The sequence below is a fragment of the Procambarus clarkii genome, chromosome 27 (genome assembly GCF_040958095.1).
Source record: "Procambarus clarkii isolate CNS0578487 chromosome 27, FALCON_Pclarkii_2.0, whole genome shotgun sequence".
In the NCBI taxonomy this organism is placed as follows: domain Eukaryota; kingdom Metazoa; phylum Arthropoda; class Malacostraca; order Decapoda; family Cambaridae; genus Procambarus; species Procambarus clarkii.
The window spans coordinates 22,991,610-23,010,495 of record NC_091176.1 but is presented as its reverse complement, the minus strand read 5'-3'; the positions used below and the strand labels follow the sequence as shown (position 1 = coordinate 23,010,495).

General features: G+C 45.0%; 3 non-coding genes across 3 annotated transcripts; 1 reads left to right on the top strand and 2 right to left on the bottom strand.

Moving 5' to 3' along the window:
* Positions 1 to 8,502: 8,502 nt before the first annotated feature.
* Positions 8,503 to 8,573, bottom strand: TRNAG-CCC (transfer RNA glycine (anticodon CCC)). The gene has a single exon. It is a non-coding gene; the product is annotated as a tRNA-Gly (tRNA).
* Positions 8,574 to 16,573: 8,000 nt separating this feature from the next.
* On the bottom strand, positions 16,574 to 16,644 carry TRNAG-CCC (transfer RNA glycine (anticodon CCC)). Its single transcript has one exon. It is a non-coding gene; the product is annotated as a tRNA-Gly (tRNA).
* Positions 16,645 to 18,223: 1,579 nt separating this feature from the next.
* Positions 18,224 to 18,294, top strand: TRNAG-CCC (transfer RNA glycine (anticodon CCC)). Its single transcript has one exon. It is a non-coding gene; the product is annotated as a tRNA-Gly (tRNA).
* The last annotated feature ends 592 nt before the right edge of the window (positions 18,295 to 18,886 follow it).

Genomic DNA, 18,886 nt, shown 5'->3' with positions numbered 1-18,886 from the left:
ACGACGACGTTTCGGTCCCTCTTGGACGATCATCAAGTCGATTGTGATGGGAGCGAAGATTAATTGATTGATGAAGAATAAGCCACCCAAGAGGTGGCACGGGCATGAATAGCCCGTAAGTGATGGCCCCTTTTTGAGCCATTACCAGTATCAAGAGCTGATACTGGAGATCTGTGGAGGTGCGACTGCACCCTGCGTGACGGGAGATGTCTCTCTGTCTGGGAGCGAAATTGTCGTTGTTGTTGTTTTAGATGCAAGTACAACTAGGTGAGTACACGCAGGAAAGGAAAGGAAGCAGCGTGTTGCAGATAAACTAGAAATTCAATCAACCCTCAACACCGAAACCCCCCTACCACCCCGTCCCTACCCTTCCTCCCCCCCACTCCCTCAAGCCCCCGCCGGCACACCCCCTCATTCATCCCCCCCCCCACCCCACAATCACCCCCCCCCACCCCACAATCACCCCCCCCCCCTTACCTGTGGGAGGAATATAAATAAACTTCCTCCATATATTTACGTCGACGGGGGAGACATCTCCCGTCACGCAGGGTGCAGTCGCACCTCCACACATCTCCAGTATCAGCTCTTGATACTGGTAATGGCTCAAAAGGGCCACCACTTACGGGCTATTCATGCCCGTGCCATCTCTTGGGTGGCTTAATCTTTATCAATCAATCAATCAATATTTCCGTCAACATTCTACTGAGGTCATAGACTCACGATTTGTTTTCCTTTCTCTTAATGAATGACAGAACAGAACAGTCCCGTTTTATCTGTCTTACAACGTCGCCGTAAAATGGACGTCCTGGAGACTGCCAGACGTACGGAGACGCAGTAACCCACTTCCTTCTCTCACACCGCTCCTGTGCCAGGTAAGTTACGGGCTCACCATAGCCCGTGCTACTTGCCCCGCTCCTGTGCCAGGTAAGTCCACTACGGGCTCACCATAGTCCGTGCTACTTGCCCCGCTCCTGTGCCAGGTAAGTTACGGGCTCACCATAGCCCGTGCTACTTGCCCCGCTCCTGTGCCAGGTAAGTTACGGGCTCACCATAGCCCGTGCTACTTGCCCCGCTCCTGTGCCAGGTAAGTCCACTACGGGCTCACCATAGTCCGTGCTACTTGCCCCGCTCCCGTGCCAGGTAAGTTACGGGCTCACCATAGCCCGTGCTACTTGCCCCGCTCCTGTGCCAGGTAAGTTACGGGCTCACCATAGCCCGTGCTACTTGCCCCGCTCCTGTGCCAGGTAAGTTACGGGCTCACCATAGTCAGTGCTACTTGCCCCGCTCCTGTGCCAGGTAAGTCCACTACGGGCTCACCATAGTCCGTGCTACTTGCCCCGCTCCTGTGCCAGGTAAGTTACGGGCTCACCATAGCCCGTGCTACTTGCCCTGCTCCTGTGCCAGGTAAGTCCACTACGGGCTCACCATAGCCCGTGCTACTTACCCCGCTCCTGTGCCAGGTAAGTTACGGGCTCACCATAGCCCGTGCTACTTACCCCGCTCCTGTGCCAGGTAAGTTACGGGCTCACCATAGCCCGTGCTACTTGCCCCGCTCCTGTGCCAGGTAAGTTACGGGCTCACCATAGTCCGTGCTACTTGCCCCGCTCCTGTGCCAGGTAAGTTACGGGCTCACCATAGTCCGTGCTACTTGCCCCGCTCCTGTGCCAGGTAAGTCCACTACGGGCTCACCATAGTCCGTGCTACTTGCCCCGCTCCTGTGCCAGGTAAGTTACGGGCTCACCATAGTCCGTGCTACTTGCCCCGCTCCTGTGCCAGGTAAGTTACGGGCTCACCATAGTCCGTGCTACTTGCCCCGCTCCTGTGCCAGGTAAGTTACGGGCTCACCATAGCCCGTGCTACTTGGAAAAAGTTCCAAGTAGCTGAATCTATAACAACACCAACATTCCTTCTCCCTAACACCTCCTCGTGTTCTAAGCGTGCATTCTCTAAATGATTTTTATTTATTATGTATTTATTTATATTAGTTTTTTTGTTTGTAATTCATTATTTTGTCTTATTATTATTATTATTATTATTATTATTATTATTATTATTATTATTATTATTATTATTATTATTATTATTATTATTAATACACAGAGAGTAAACATACAAACGTGTCAGGGAGAAAATCCCGTAGGAGCCGTGAATCCAGGTTCCAATCTTTTTTGATCATGTCACGGCGTGGTTGGCTAAGGCGTGTGCGTGGGGGGGAACATCCACCGCATAGGTTCGAACCTTCAACACGGCTCCTGCGGATTTTATTATTATTAATGTTAAAACTCTGGGCACTGTTCGTGGTGGGGTGAGTCATTAGTAGTGTTCGCAGGGGCTACGGACTCCTTTTTGCCGTTATTCTGCACTTTAGACTGAATATGTCATTATTGATGCAGTGTATATATTTATTTATATATTTACATATACAAGAGTATATGTATTACATTCTTGTACATATTATTGTTTATCTGGTTCTCTCTCTCTCTCTCTCTCCTCTCTCATTCTCTCCTCTTCCTTTCTCTTGCTCCATCTCTCTGTCTCTTCCGTTTCACTCACTATGCTGTGTCGCATTTATTTATTTTCTCGTCCGATATCCTCTTCCTTGTCCGGCCCCTTTCCCCCCCCCCCCCTTTGCCCATCGAGTCGGGCACATGCCATAGAAAAGGTAGCGAAAATAGGCCTATAGAGGCGAGGGATTGTAGCGATTGTGCCTCCACTATTACTTGGGGAGGGAGAGAAGGGGAAGAGGGGGGGGGAGCCTTACGGATAGGCCTATCGCCTTGGTCTTTGCCACCACCATTGGTATGCTGGTAGGAGGAGAGAGATGTCCCCACCAACCCCCTCAACCCCTCCCCCCCTCCAACTCTTACATAGCCCCCCCCCCCAACTCTCTCCCAATTTTACACGTATTCCCCGTGAAAACTGGCCCAATTAAGGAACCCGTAGGCCTACCTGGTTTTCTGTGAAGCCAGTACCACAGGAATTCAGAGTACGAGGGCCTCGGTTAGGCCTTGTAGCTGAGCCGAGAGCGGCCTCTGTGTAAACATTACGGGTCGGGCCAGAGGACATCCGTGTTTCGGGCCGCTCTGTAGTCTGTTCGGGCTGGCTCTGTAGTCTGTTCGGGCTGGCTCTGTAGTCTGTTCGGGCTGGCTCTGTAGTCTGTTCGGGCTGGCTCTGTAGTCTGTTCGGGCTGGCTCTGTAGTCTGTTCGGGCTGGCTCTGTAGTCTGTTCGGGCTGGCTCTATAGTCTGTTCGGGCTGGCTCTGTAGTCTGTTCGGGCTGGCTCTGTAGTTTGTTCGGGCCGCTCTGTAGTCTGTTCGGGCTGGCTCTGTAGTCTGTTCGGGCTGGCTCTATAGCCTGTTCGGGCCGCTCTGTAGCCTGTTCGGGCTGGCTCTGTAGTCTGTTCGGGCTGGCTCTGTAGTCTGTTCGGGCTGGCTCTGTATCCTGGTCGGGCTGGCTCTGTAGCCTGTTCGGGCTGGCTCTGTAGTCTGTTCGGGCTGGCTCTGTATCCTGGTCGGGCTCACTGAGGCCACATTGTGCCAATGTCCAGCTCCCGGGTCCATTTCTTTGGTTCAAAAGGTGTTTCATTTTTGCCAAATAGTAAAAAAAAAAATATATGTGTTGTCACACAGATCCACCTCTCGGCTCTGTACTCTATACTTGCCCCTTGCTCCATCTCGCTCCTTACCTATCTTGCTCCTTCCCTTATCTTATCCCCTTCCTTCTCCATCCTAGCACTCCATCTCGCAACCTTCCCCCGTCTTAGGGAGAGGCGGCTTCCGCTTGCCTTCCCAACATTGGTATACTGTATACTGCGTTTATTTCACCTTTTAATAGTTTACGTCTGTCCTCACCTAGTTGTGCTTGTGGGGGTTGAGCTTTGGCCCTTTGGTCAAAAGTTTCTCCACAAGGCTGGCTCCATAACTATACAAAAACTATGGGAGACATGTTCCCTGCGTGTAAGATACTAGGAGACAGGTGAAGCAGACAAAGACCCGTTTTTGCCGAGGGGAAAAAAAATAGAATTAGAAGAAGCAGATGCAGCGGAAGAATGTAAGCAGACGATACGCAAGCAAAATTAACTGCGAATAGGTGAAACCAGATTCATGATAGCTAAGAGGCGGAGCCCAGGCGCTAGACTTCCCTCTCTACAAATCCTCCGAATAGGGAGAACAAATCCACAAGGGCCGTGACGAGGATTCGAACCTGCGTCCGAGAGCATTCCAGACGCTGACTTAATCGACTGAACTATTTCACTCCGTTGTGGGGTGCCTACAGTCAAGGGCTCTCACACCGTCTCATATATATATATATATATATATATATATATATATATATATATATATATATATATATATATATATATATATATATATATATATATATATTGTTTACGTCCCATGTTTCATTGAGGTCTCTGCCAGCCTCACGTCCTTGCCCCATTTCCCCTTAGTATGGGGTAAATGGGTAATGTATGGTAGTATGTAAGAATTACTCTTACCTGCCATTATTCCTGGTCCTGTTACTTCCACCCCATTTCATCCTCCGGTTATTTTAACTCCATTACTCCGTCTCATGATTCAGCCAAAGACCTTTCCCAATTATTTAAAACCTTTGCCCCATTTCTGAATGCTGCTTGGCATTTACACCCGCCCCCATTATTCTGTCTCATCCCTATTTGGTGTGTCATAGTCTTCCATTATTCTTCCCATTAGTTTAGGATATTTAGTCTCTATTCTCTCTATTGTTTTCTCCTGTCTCTTCTTTCTCATTAATGGAGTTTAATGTGCTTGTTTAAAGTATTCGTTAGTTTTCTGTTCATTAATGCATTTTAATAAGTTTTGTTCATTTGATGCTCCCATTACGATTTTTCCATCACTAATAGATTTCTTTTCTCATTAACCACTCTGGTTAATGGGGAGAACCTCATCTACCTCACCATTACCTTCCCAATTATCCACATCACTAAACTTCCCCTCATTAAGTTCGTAATTAATCTTCTCATTATTTATTTCACTTTTAAACTTTCGTTTTTGTTGTCTTCTCTGTCTCTCTCTCTCTCTCTCTCTCTCTCTCTCTCTCTCTCTCTCTCTCTCTCTCTCTCTCTCTCTCTCTCTCTCTCTCTCTCTCTCTCTCTCTCTCTCTCTCTCTCTCTCTCTCTCTCTCTCTCTCTCTCTCTCTCTCTCTCTCTCTCTCTCTCTCTCTCTCTCTCTCTCTCTCTCTCTCTCTCTCTCTCTCTCTCTCTCTCTCTCTCTCTCTCTCTCTTCCTCTCTCGCTGTCTCAACCTGACCTCCTACAAAGAACGTCGATTTTCGCTCGTATGAGTTACATAAGGCCAAAAAATGTCGTACTAGAAAATGGAAGCGGGTGGCGAAAGTGACGTTTTCTGTCCCGTTTTCTGATTTGGGTCCTCTGGTGGGTCAAGAGACGACACTAGAAATTGACCGTTTTCTTGACGTTTCGAAACCTTAGGAGGACGGAGGGCTGCTCTGTCCACCGTCCCTCAACCATCCTCTCCCTCTTGGCGTAAGATCAACTGGTTCCGCTAACGTATAGGGGCCGCCAAGGAGTTATATCGGGGCACCTGTTAGATGCGCTCCAAGGTGTATTAACTGGGCCTCATACACGCGATATTTAACCATTTTTACAATAGCTCGTCTTCCTCCTCAATATTGTAGGCTGTGCGTACGTTTGAGATGTGGCGCAATACGAATAGGGGGAATGGGGGGGATCAATGGGGGGGGGGAGGTAAGGGAGATGAATTCAAATGCTATCTTTTGTTCGGTATTACCGGTATGCTTGGAAACTGGAGTGGTATCCCTTCCATTCACTATTCACTAGCAACTCTATATTCTCCCCCCTTATCGTCACCCATTTCCCAGCCTCTTTAATGCCCCCCCCTTCCCCATTTCCTACCTCCTACTCGCCCCCCCCCCCTCTCCCTCTTACCCCTTTATGCTAGCAACTCTCCTTAGTGAAACCCGAAAATATTCACATATGCACATCCACATATGTTGAAATATATGTGAAAATCCTTACAACAGCTACCAGCCACTTGGTAAAAGATGATCCCAACCACCACCTTCCAGTCCTTTGTGTGTGTGTATATGTATGTATATGTATGTATATATATGTGTATGTTAGTCAAAATTGTATTTTGCCTTTCTAAAAATTATTTAATATGTGGTAGACGATATGAACAAGAATAACTTCCGTTCTCTCCTTTTCTCTGTCACACACACACACATCTACCTCTCGTCTTTTGACCACACATCTACCTCCCCTCTTTCTACCACACATCTACCTCCTCTCTTTTGACCACACATCTACCTCCTCTCTTTTGCCGACACATTTATGTTTCTCCTCTTTCTACTACATATCTACCTACACCGCTCCCTCCGTCTCTACCCACACACATCTACCTTCCCCCTTCCCCCCTTTTCTACCGCCCCACACCCCTCTGCCCTTCTTCTGCTCCCGGTAGTTAAGTCTTTGCCTATCACATTTTCCTTCTTGCTCCTACCTTAACTATCCCTCCCTCTCTCCCTCCCTCACTACCCCCTTTCTCTCCCTCCCTTCCCTTCACTTTTGTGCCAAAGTTCCCGAGCACCGGCGTATTGTGTTGCAGTGTTGCACTGTGCGAGCCTGGAAGATTGTTGTTGTTGTTATAGATTCAGCTACTCGGAACAAGTTCCAAGTAGCACGGGCTATGGTGAGCCCGTAACTTACCTGGCACAGGAGCGGGGTAAATAGCACGGGCTATGGTGAGCCCGTCGTGGACTTACCTGCCACAGGAGCGGGGCAAGTAGCACGGGCTATGGTGAGCCCGTCGTGGACTTACCTGCCACAGGAGCGGGGCAAGTAGCACGGGCTATGGTGAGCCCGTAGTGGACTTCCTTGGCACAGGAGCGGTGCTGTGGCCTGGAAGAGCTGTAGCACGGAGCTCTGGCTCCTGGTGAGCGCCTCAACTCATCTGGCTCACGTGCACATCCCAACACATCTGTTCTCGTGCACATGCCAACACGTCTGCCTGCACATCTTAACACATCTGTCTCCACGTTGTCAAGTTCACGACGGGCTGGTGGCATCAGTTGGCACCCTTCCGCGAACACGTGAAGTGTACAATGGTCTCCAGACTTAAGTTTATACGCCCCCCCCCCCACCCTTCTAGGGGCTCGAACTATGCAGTTTGAACTTAAAGTTGAGGCCAGAAATTCCATCTGTTCGAGCATACGAGATACAGAACAGCAGCAGCTGCTGCTCCTGCTGCTGCTGCTGCTGCTACTGCAACTGCTGCTGCTGCTGCTGCTACTGCTGCTGCTGCTGCTGCTGCTGCAACTGCTGCTGCTACTGCTGCTGCTGCTACTAGTTGATTCAATGGCTTAAATTTAGAGTAAAATTTTAATGATTAGAGTTTTTTGAATCTGGATAGCATGTGTAGAGGATTAAGGTGGAGTTAGCGAGGTGAGAACGGCACTCAAAGGTCTTCACAAGTTGGAGCTCTGAATGAAGCTTCGATTTTTGGTTGTTGTTGAACGGAATTTAGCTCGATAAAGATGGCTATAACAGAAATGAATGAATGTAAAATAAGAATGTAAGAATAGAGGGAACTGCAGAAGGCCTAGTGGCCCCTACGTAGCATCTACAGTGCCGCAGGAGTGGTATGACGGACTATATATATATATATATATATATATATATATATATATATATATATATATATATATATATATATATATATATATATATATATATATATATATATATATATATATACAAACTTACAAACTTCATAAACACACTCAGACACGGAGAGGGAGAGAGAGAGACCCGGATGTACCTTAGGGTTAACATCAATAAACCATCTCCTTCGGTTAGTTCTTAAAATCTGCCTCGTTCTATATATATATAATTAGCGAGCATGATAGGTCTGGGAGAGGCGACCGCCCCACCCCAGCGCCTCCTGTGATGCTGACAGCACTACTTAGTGAATATACAACCCTCTTCAATGATCACAATGTTCTAATGTTAGGGATCTAACCTGTTTATTTGTTGGTAACTCTCTCTCTCTCTCTCTCTTCCTCTCTCTCTCTCTCTCTCTCTCTCTCTCTCTCTCTCTCTCTCTCTCTCTCTCTCTCTCTCTCTCTCTCTCTCTCTCTCTCTCTCTCTCTCTCTCTCTCTTCCTCTCCCTGATGTTGCCAAACAGTCCACTAAACACCATTTACGCACTATCACACACACACACACACACACACACACACACACACACACACACACACACACACACACACACACACACACACACACACACACACACACACACACACACACACACACACACACACACACACACACACACACACATACACACACACACACACACACACATACACACACACACACACACACACACACACACACACACACACACATCAATATGGAAAATGGAAAATGATACGAGACAAAACTGAGCAAAAGCAAAACATATATATCATAAAAAAACTAATGCGCCGCCCGGGAATCGAACCCGGGTCGAAAGAATGGGAATCTTCCATGATACCACTACACCAGCGGCGCCGTGTTGGGAGACCACGGGAGTTAAGCCATACATACGAACTTTTTCCCCATCCTCTCCTTTATATCTCCTTTTCCCCATCCTCTCCTTTATATCTCCTTTTCCCCATCCTCTCGAAAGGCGGGATACAAGAGTCAATGTTCGATCCCGCAAACACAAATAGGTGAGTAGACACATCTGTATACCAGTTGATATCTCTACATCAGTTGATTGACAGTTGAGAAGCGGGACCAAAGAGCCAAAGCTCAACCCCCCCTTCAAGCACAACAAGGTGAGTGCAACTAGGTGAACACACACATAATCCAAGCCACGGTATTGGTGGAAAATGTACCACTAAGTCTGGGCTAACGTGTAAGAATGAGGGGAATCGTGGCCATTTACGAACAAAACACAGTTGTGTAAATAGTGTTGAATTGCACATAATTCTCCCCTCATGACCCCCCCCCCCTCCCCCCACCGGGGGTGAATCGTTGTATCGGAGAGGTGTGGAGGGGTGAGGCTGCTCCTACACCATTGTTAAGATAGGACTAGATGGTGTTAACTATGTCATGCTCGTTAGAGGGGGTTCCTCCAGAGGTTGATATCACACAAGAGCACCGGATGCTGTCCGGAGGAGGTGTCCGCTGGGGGTGGTGGGGGGGGGGGGTAGGGTTGTTGTGACACCAGGATGTTGAGAGGTTATAGACACCGGACTAATGACTGTCTAAGAAAGTCGCTTCTGTCCGTTTCTGTGAGAGCTTATCGCCTCCTGATCTTATTAGGAGGAATCTGGTCATCTGAGGCTCCCAGGTCGGACCTTTTCTCCATCTCTTGTATGGGTGTTTTTTCTGTTATTATTCTCCTCTTGTGTGTTTTTTATGTGACCTCGTATGTGACACACACACACACACACACACACTCACACACACACACTACACTGTGGTGGTGGTGTTGATGTGGGTGGTGATGGTGGTGTTGATGTGGATGGTGGTGGTGTTGATGTGGGTGGTGGTGGTGATGATGGTGATGATGGTGGTGATGATGGTGGTAGAAATGAGAGTAGAACAAGCCATGTGAAGGAAGCCAAGGACAACAAGGAGAAGGAAGACGAGGAGGACCACACAGCTCCGTCACCACAGCCCCAGGTCCTCCACACCAGCAGTAACGAGGTCAATCATCAACTCTGCAACCTTCTCGGTGGGGACCTTCCACCTTGGGGGTCTCGGATTGATCCTATACGGGAGGGAGCGAATCGGAGGGGACAGAGCTCTGTGGCATAGCAGAATTTGAGAACTCTTCCTGAAAAAAGCGAAATGATGATAAGGAATATGATGGGAGAAGGAGACCAAAAAAAAAAACAAGAAGCCGGATTTATTTACTGTCCATCTTATTGAGTCTTATTTCTTCTGCTTCCACTTTACCATGTCTCCTTCCACTATGCTTTCCCCTGTTCCTCCCCCTCCCTTCACCGTGCTTCCCCTCTTTCATTCTCCCTTATAAACAGTTCTTTCCTTTATTTCTTATCCTTCAACCATCTTATCCATAATCCACACACCATTTCCTTCCTATCCTTCTTCCTCAATTTATTCATTCCCCCTCCTTCGCCTCTTCCCCCCCCCCCCCCCACCGCACCCCCGGCTCTGTAGAAGAAGGTGGACGATGTACCGGATGTGAATGTAATATATTTGAACAATCTTCTCTCGTACATACAGCAATGAAGCGCGTCAATGATTGGGCAAGTACAACTCAAACCGAACTTGCAGGCATATACCTAGCCACTGAATTTTTAAAAGACAAAGGCAGTGGACTTATATACTGTGACTCGCAGAGTGCACTCCTGGCATTGAACACACATAGTAGTGACACCCAGAAAATAGTCAGTGATATTCGAATGAATGTTTTAGCTGCTAAAGAATACAGATTTAAAATTAAATTCCTATGGATACCATCACATGTTGGCATCTCAAGACATGACACTGTTGATATGCTTGCAAAGACAGCCTTTAGAAAACCAGTGGTAGAAATTGATATGGGTGTTTCATTAGCAGTGACAAAGAGAATACTTAAACAAATATCTAATGAAGATCTCACCGACCTAACAAATTCACAAAGACCTGAAAGTTGTAGCATTAAATATTATGATAGATATCGTGAGGAGACATTCACATATGGGACTAATAGAACAAGAACCCGGCAATGTGATGTTATAGTGGCCAGAATACGCCTGGGATATAGACGTATCTGGCAGCTTTCTCAAAACCCAAATGTCGAGTACACAATGTGTCAACTTTGTGAAAGAGAAAACATGCACTCTCTTGAACATTATATTGTAGAATGTCTCATATTGACTGACTTTTGCCCTCCTGGGCTAAGGTATGCTGAACTGTGTAATTACTATATCAGTACTGGAACACTTGATGATATATTGGACTTGTACCCAAGATTAACCATGTAATGTATCAATTATACAATGTATGCATGTGATGTAACTATATAACCTGAGCTTGTAAAAGCACCTTAATCACCGTCAGTGATTAAGTGCTTAATTGCACACTAGTTTCTCTGTTAGCTTGTTAGCTATCTCACCCTGTCAGAGTAAAAGAGACAAATGTATGTGAATGCATGTGTGTGCATATATGTATGTATATATGTATATGTACGTATATGTATGTGTGTGTATGTATATGTAAGTGTATAAAGTATATATGGAAGCTGATCAGAATTACATTTCACCTTTGTAAATGCACATTAATGACACTATGTAAAAGACACATCGAACACTTTATGTAGGGCATACGTAAATCTGTGTATCTATGTATTTACGTATGTAGGTTAGCTTAGCATTTTAAAAGCACCGAATCACCTTCTGTGGTTGATTGGTCAATAAACCCCTGAACTATATGTTTAAAAGATCTCTCACCCTGTCCATGGAGGACAGAAGAAAATGTATATATATTCTGGTTAGCATTGTAAATGTCTGGCCACGTCTGTGGTAGGAAAAAAAAACGCACCCCCCCCAACCCCCTTCTCCACACCTTCTGATCTCCCCCATAATGTCACGACCCCCCCCCCCCCCCGCCCCCCTTCCCTTCGGTAATACAATACACAAATAATCGGTAGATAAAAGGACCTGAGTGTAGAGGTATTGTGTGACAGCGATGGCCTACAACCACTCTAATAGGATCTATATCAGGTTAGGTTAGGATAGGTTGGGTTGGGTTAGGATAGGTTGGGTTAGGTTAGAATAGGTTGGGTTAGGTTGGGTTGGGGTGGGTTAGGATAGGCTGGGTTAGGTTGGGTTGGGTTAGGATAGGTTGGGGTGGGTTAGGATAGGTTGGGTTAGGTTGGGTTGGGTTAGGATAGGTTGGGTTGGGTTAGGATAGGTTGGGTTAGGTTAGAATAGGTTGGGTTGGGTTAGGATAGGTTGGGTTAGGTTAGAATAGGTTGGGTTAGGTTGGGTTGGGTTAGGATAGGTTGGGTTAGGTTGGGTTGGGTTAGGATAGGTTAGGTTAGGTTAGGTTGACTTGGGTTAGGCTTCGTTTGTTTAGAGAGAAGCTATGACGTAGTGGGAGCATAATTTTCTCAGGACTTAAATGCACATTATCATATTCCAATAAACGGCTCACATACTTACATGGAATGCTTACAGGTAACTCCTGCAGCAGAAATGGAATGGGCGAATAGATATGTGTTTGTCTTCCTGGGTTTTTGAGCAGGATCCATACATGCTTTTGTTAACTATGTATTACCTAAACGTGCAAGATATGTATGTTCTTTCGATTTTTCAGCCCGTCGTCCTGTTTTGGTAGTACTTCAAGTAACGATGAGGATTATAGTATACATACCGATAGTATACATACCGATAGTATACATACCGACGTACAACTAAATTAGAAAGTAGAAATCTAAACTATTGAGTTGGTACAAACCGGAAAACTATTTTTTACTTGTGTTTCTTTGACAAAATTAACCTAACCTAACCTAACCTTCCTAGGATTAATGCAATATACATGAGGCCTATGTACATATGTGTGCTATACTAAAAGGGTCTGACAGCTGAAGGGACAGCGCTCGGGATTCCTAGTCCTTAGGTTCCGGGTTCGATCCCCGGTGGAAGCGGAAACAAATGGCGGAGTTTCTTTCATCCAGATGCCCTGTTCACCTAGCAGTAAATAGGAGTTAGACAGCTGCTTTGGGCTGCTTCCTGGGGGGGGGGGGGTGTAACAAAAAGGAGGCCTGGTCGAGGACCGGGCCGCGGGGACACTAAGCCCCGAAAGCATCTCAAGAGAATATACTAGGCCTAGGAATATTTAAGTTTATTTTTGAGAATATTTCATTTATTTCATTTATTTTACAAGAATTCCTTACTAGTCAGTATAGTACTATCTAAAAGCTAAGTACGGTCGAATTCGTGACTATTGACGACAGTCACAATAGGTACTAAGTAAACATGAAAAATAACTTGTCTCTCTCTCACTCTCTCCTACACACTCTCTCTCTCTCTCTCTCTCTCTCTCTCTCTCTCTCTCTCTCTCTCTCTCTCTCTCTCTCTCTCTCTCTCTCTCTCTCTCTCTCTCTCTCTCCACTACAGCTGCTCCACATCTGATAGGCCTGATATCGCCGTTATGAGGAGCGCCTCAAAGACCCATTTCAGCCAAAGCCAATTTTTTTCCAAGCGATGTTCTGTTGTGTGATCAGGAGGCATTGTGGCGGGCCTTGTGGCGGGCCTTGTGGCGGGGAGACGGCGCTCTTTTTTGTAAGAGGGCTTTTTAAAGCGGGAAATTTTTGAGTGTTTAGCTGTTTGTTGTGGTGGAGATGGATGATGATGGTGGTAGTAACGATTGTGGTGGTGGTGGGGGGGGGGGGGAGTGGTGATGGGGTGGGGGAAGTGGTACTTACCTATCAGTGACTAAGTAGAAGTGAACTGTGTCTCTTTATAACCCGAATAACTTTTTTTTCACCTTGTACCTTTGTTTTTTTTATAAATTTTGCCATGAGGGGCGAGTTTATTGGGCAGCGTCACTCATCATGCATCATGTGAGTGGACACGCCGCCATAGTGACAGTATTGGGCAGCGCCACTCATCATGCATCATGTGAGTGGACACGCCGCCATAGTGACAGTATTGGGCAGCGCCACTCATCCTGTGAGTGGACACACCGCCATAGTGACAGTATTGGGCAGCGCCACTCATCCTGTGAGATAACACACCGCCATAGTGACAGTATTGGGCAGCGCCACTCATCCTGTGAGTGGACACACCGCCATAGCAGCATGTACAACACTCCCCAATAGGAAGAAAACCCGCTGGGTTGCTGGGACTTACTTAACTGTCTCAAGTGAACAGCTTATCAAACAAGAAGATTAACATTCGTCAACCCTTATAATCTTACGTTATCTTGCGGTGCAAAATGGGGGAATTTTTTAATAACAGTATCTATATTTGACAAATGGTATTTTCCTAACTCAAACATTATTCTAAACATTATTCATGTTTAACGTGGGGTTCATCATTCTACACATACTTCTAATGTCTCTCAGGTGTTCACATTCTCTCAGGTAGTGGTCAAGGCGGTGTCCGTCACTCTCACCACAGATTCTGCAACTTCGCTGATCAACTGTTGTTTCCATTCCATATCTCCATGGATATTTGTATCCCAGACGGATTCTCGCTATTACTGATTCTCTCCCTCGTCCTCCTCCTCTTCGGCCATAATGATTGGGATTGCCAGCTGCAACCATGTTGTACCATCGTACAGATTCACTGGTTTGTGCTTCTATCCTCCTTTCCTCAGTTACCTTGTCACGGTGATGTTGCCTGACAATACCTCTAATTTGTAGTAGAGTCTTGGGTGTAAAGTATTCAATATGGTCACCTTCAGCGCCTTCAGCAGCCAGCACATCTGCTCGTTCATTCCCACATATTCCAACATGGGAGGGGATCCACGACTCTTCCCTGATTGGTAAGTACTCTCACAGCTCTCTTAATTTCAGCGACAATCGCAAGATTTATTACCCGATTTTTACTTAGGCTTTGCAGTGCTGCTTTTGAATCAGCGCAGATCACTGCGCCATTAGTGTCTCGTTCAAGGAATCTTAACGCCATAACAATGGCAGTTAGCTCTGCTTGCGTTGAAAAGGCATAGTTCTCAATACCCACTTTTTCTTCATTTCCGCTTTGAAAGGCATTATTCCTAATTACCGTGTATGCTGCACCAGCCCTGCCATTGATAGGATTAGATGACCCGTCAGTGTAGATTTGATCTAGTTCATCTCCGGCTTCTTTATAAATTTCCCTCAAGATACTTGTGCCTCATTTCTTGTGGTATCATGTTGGATTTTTTCGTTACCATTTCATTGATGATAATCTTGCATGAGTCATCCTCCCAGGGAGGTAACCTCTCTACAGGCAGGAGCTCACGGGCTTGCTCAAGCAGGTGAAGCTCTTCGAGGTAGCAGACTGATCTGTGATGCCCTTTTTTTTTGCTTCTTCTGTTTCCCCCTGAAAGTAGCACAGAACTCAGTTTTTTCTTCTAAATATCATTGTAATGGGGATCTCTGGCTATATTAATTACAAGCTTAGCATTCAGCTCCTTAATTCTGCTTTTAACAACTCCTCTCGTAGATTAGACGTTTTGGCAGTTCTTGGGACTCAAAGAATGATTGTCATGGCTTCATTTTGTAAGCTTTCGAGCCTTTTCATATAGCTTTGGGAGTAGGTGCACAGAACTGGTGCGGCATAGTCTATGATGAAGCGCACATAGGCTGTGTACATCACTTTAAGCACGGCAATAGAGGCTCCATGTCTATTCCAGGTCATAGCTTTCAGTGCCCTGAGTCGACTTTTGCATGTTCCTATGAGTTGATTGAGCTCCTCTTTCTTCCCCTTGTTAGAGCCGACAGTGACGCCAAGGTACCGATAGTGGTCAACTCATTCAGGTGTTACACCATTAATTTGTAATTCCTTGTACCTGTTGAACTATACTGACGTTCGAATTCTTGTGATGGTAGTGGTGGTAGTGGTGGTGGTGGTAGTGGTGGTGGTGGTGGTTCTGGTAGTTTTGCTCTGGATCGTCTATGTATTTACTATGTGTGTGCCTGCAGAGTCGAGCTATTTAGCTCTTGGGTTCCGCCTTTCTACCCGAATTTTTCCTCTATGTTGTCTATGTCTACTACATATAGTTCTAAAACACACACACACACACACACACACACACACACACACACACACACACACACACACACACACACACACACACACACACACACACACACACACACACACACACACACACACACACACACACACACACACACACACACACACACACACACACATACACATACACACACACAGTTTCAAATGTAGATATGATAGAGCCCAGTAGGCTCAGGAACCCGTACATTAGTTGACTGACAGTTGAGAGGCGGGACCAAAGAGCCAGAGCTCAACCCCCACAACAACAAATAGGTGAGCACAAATAGGTGAGTAGAAATAGATGAGTATACACACACACACACACACATACTACAGGATTGGTCAGACCAATCCTGGAGTATGCGCGACTCCAGCATGAAGTCCATATCTAGTCAAGCATAAAACTAAACTGGAAAAGGTTCAAAGGTTTGCCACCAGACTAGTACCCGAGCTGAGGGGTATGAGCTACGAGGAGAGACGTTTGAATTTTTTTTCAATGTCAGAGTAGTAGACAAATGGAATGCATTAGGCAGTGATGTGGTGGAGGCTGACTCCATACACAGCTTCAAGTGTAGATATGATAGAGCCCAGCAGGCTCAGGAACCTGTTCACCAGTTGATTGACGGTTGAGAGGCGGGACCAAAGAGCCAGAGCTCAACCCCCACAAGAACAAAATAGGCAGCACCCGGAAAGCCTTGTGAAGCCCCATCGGACGGTCGCACACTGTTCTTGTTATACATATTAAAGATATACAAATAAGGAAAGAACAACAGAACGAAAAACACAAAAGATTAGTAGGGGAGTGTAAAAAAAAAAAAAAAAAAGTGCGCCGCCCGGGAATCGAACCCGGGTCGAAAGAATGGGAATCTTCCATGATACCACTACACCAGCGGCGCCGTGCTGAGTAGCACGAGATTTAAGAAGTAAATTTACTTTCTCTTCCTCTTTCCCCTCTCTCTCTCTCTCTCTCTCTCTCTCTCTCTCTCTCTCTCTCTCTCTCTCTCTCTCTCTCTCTCTCTCTCTCTCTCTCTCTCTCTCTCTCTCTCTCTCCATCTATATATATATATATATATATATATATATATATATATATATATATATATTAGTATATTTTGGTAGCAGTCTTTCCTGTAGACATATTTTATTAAATATGACCGAAAAAGTAAGATTAATAATTCTAACACGAATTTTCTCAATCTTTCGTACATTATGCTTCACTGTTGGAGGTAAATCAAAAATCACTTCTCCAAAATTCATTTTTATTTCTAGTCTGACGCGACACGGGCGCGTTTCGTAAAACTTATTACATTTTCAAAGACTTCACAAATACACAACTGATTAGAACTTGCGTTTCCCTGATTTTATATCTACATTTGAGTGAGGTGGGAAGGGTGATGTGGCATAACATTTGAGTAAGGTGGGAAGGATGATGTGGCATTAGAGGATATTAATAGGGTATTAAAAGTATCAACACAAGACAGAACACGAAACAATGGATATTGAATAGAAGTGTTTGTAGAAAGCCTATTGGTCCATATTTCTTGATGCTTCTATATTGGAGCGGAGTCTTGAGGTGGGTAGAATATAGTTGTCACAACTATATTCTACCCACCTCAAGACTCCGCTCCAATATAGAAGCATCAAGAAATATGGACCAATAGGCTTTCTACAAACACTTCTATTCAATATCCATTGTTTCGTGTTCTGTCTTGTGTTGATACTTTTAATACCCTATTAATATCCTCTAATGCCACATCATCCTTCCCACCTTACTCAAATGTTATGCCACATCACCCTTCCCACCTCACTCAAATGTAGATATAAAATCAGGGAAACGCAAGTTCTAATCAGTTGTGTATTTGTGAAGTCTTTGAAAATGTAATAAGTTTTACGAAACGCGCCCGTGTCGCGTCAGACTAGAAATAAAAATGAATTTTGGAGAAGTGATTTTTGATTTACCTCCAACAGTGAAGCATAATGTACGAAAGATTGAGAAAATTCGTGTTAGAATTATTAATCTTACTTTTTCGGTCATATTTAATAAAATATATATATATATATATATATATATATATATATATATATATATATATATATATATAATTGTAATAATCTCCCGTAAAATATTGTGTACAGTACAGTCCAGAATGTACTGTACTGTACTACAGAAAATACAGTACAGGGTACTGTATTTGAAGTAGAGTGCGTTCTCGTCTCATAATCACGAATTCTGGGCAGAGTACAGAATAGTAGACCGCGTTTCCTATCACCTAATGCCGCTGTTCACCTATCAGTAAATTTAGCATCCAGGGTTGCATCCAGTAATTTGACCTATAGGGGGGAGGAGAGGACCTCGATATATGCCTAAAATATACACATATACTGTCTGCCTGTCCCCGACACAATAAATATATATAAAGGAGAGGATGAGAAAAGTTCATATGTATGGTTTAACTCCCGTGGTCTCCCAACACGGCGCCGCTGGTGTAGTGGTATCATGGAAGATTCCCATTCTTTCGACCCGGGTTCGATTCCCGGGCGGCGCATTTGTTTTTTTTTTATGGTAGGTATGTTTTGCTTTTCCTCAATTTTGTCTCGTCTCATTTTCCATTCTCATGTTGATTTATCTTGTGTGTGTGTGTGTGTGTGTGTGTGTGTGTGTGTGTGTGTGTGTGTGTGTGTGTGTGTGTGTGTGTGTGTGTGTTTTCTTTAATACAATGTTTCACTAACCAAAAAGAGCAGTTTGGCTATTATTTATAGTGTCAAAAGTTGTATATTTACCCAGTTGAAATAAATTATTTTGGTATATGTAATAATGTTCAAGAAATATATAAAGTGAGAAATGTATACATAGATTAATTGGTAGGTTAGTTGATGGGTCATAACTCATAACATTTTTATTGACAAAATGACTGCAGTAACGAGAGCGAATCTATTAGGTCCTTGTACAGTAAGGATGCTGCCTATATTCACTGACACACACGACACTATATAAACACAATAGGTCTAAATTGATGATTTAAATATAAATTTCATGAGGTTATAATCTATTTCGTCAGAGACAATTCATGCAGGTGGCATTTTTTACCCTTGGGAGACTGAAACGCCTTAATAACTCTTCAGAGGTTGATAGGTCTT